We start from the raw sequence: 281 nt of genomic DNA, 5'->3' as shown, positions 1-281 counted from the left end.
CAGATATGTTGCACTGTGTTTTGCGTGTGCTTATCCCTTGTTCCACTTAAAGGGGTCATATGATGCGATTTCAAGTTTTCCTTTCTCTTTGGAGTGTTACAAGCTATTGGTGCATAAAGAAGATCTATAACGCTGCAAAGACTAAAGTCTCAAAACCAAAGAGATATTCTTTATAAAAGTTAAGAGTCACCCACGCCTACCTAAAACGGCTCGTTCTAACACGCCCCCACATATCTACATCAATATGTGGAAATATTAGCATAATGCCGCCCAAATGTGCA

This window comes from Sinocyclocheilus rhinocerous, unplaced genomic scaffold (assembly GCF_001515625.1).
Source record: "Sinocyclocheilus rhinocerous isolate Xijiao unplaced genomic scaffold, SAMN03320098_v1.1 scaffold1350, whole genome shotgun sequence".
In the NCBI taxonomy this organism is placed as follows: Eukaryota; Metazoa; Chordata; class Actinopteri; order Cypriniformes; family Cyprinidae; genus Sinocyclocheilus; species Sinocyclocheilus rhinocerous.
Note: the sequence above shows the minus strand (reverse complement) of the source record.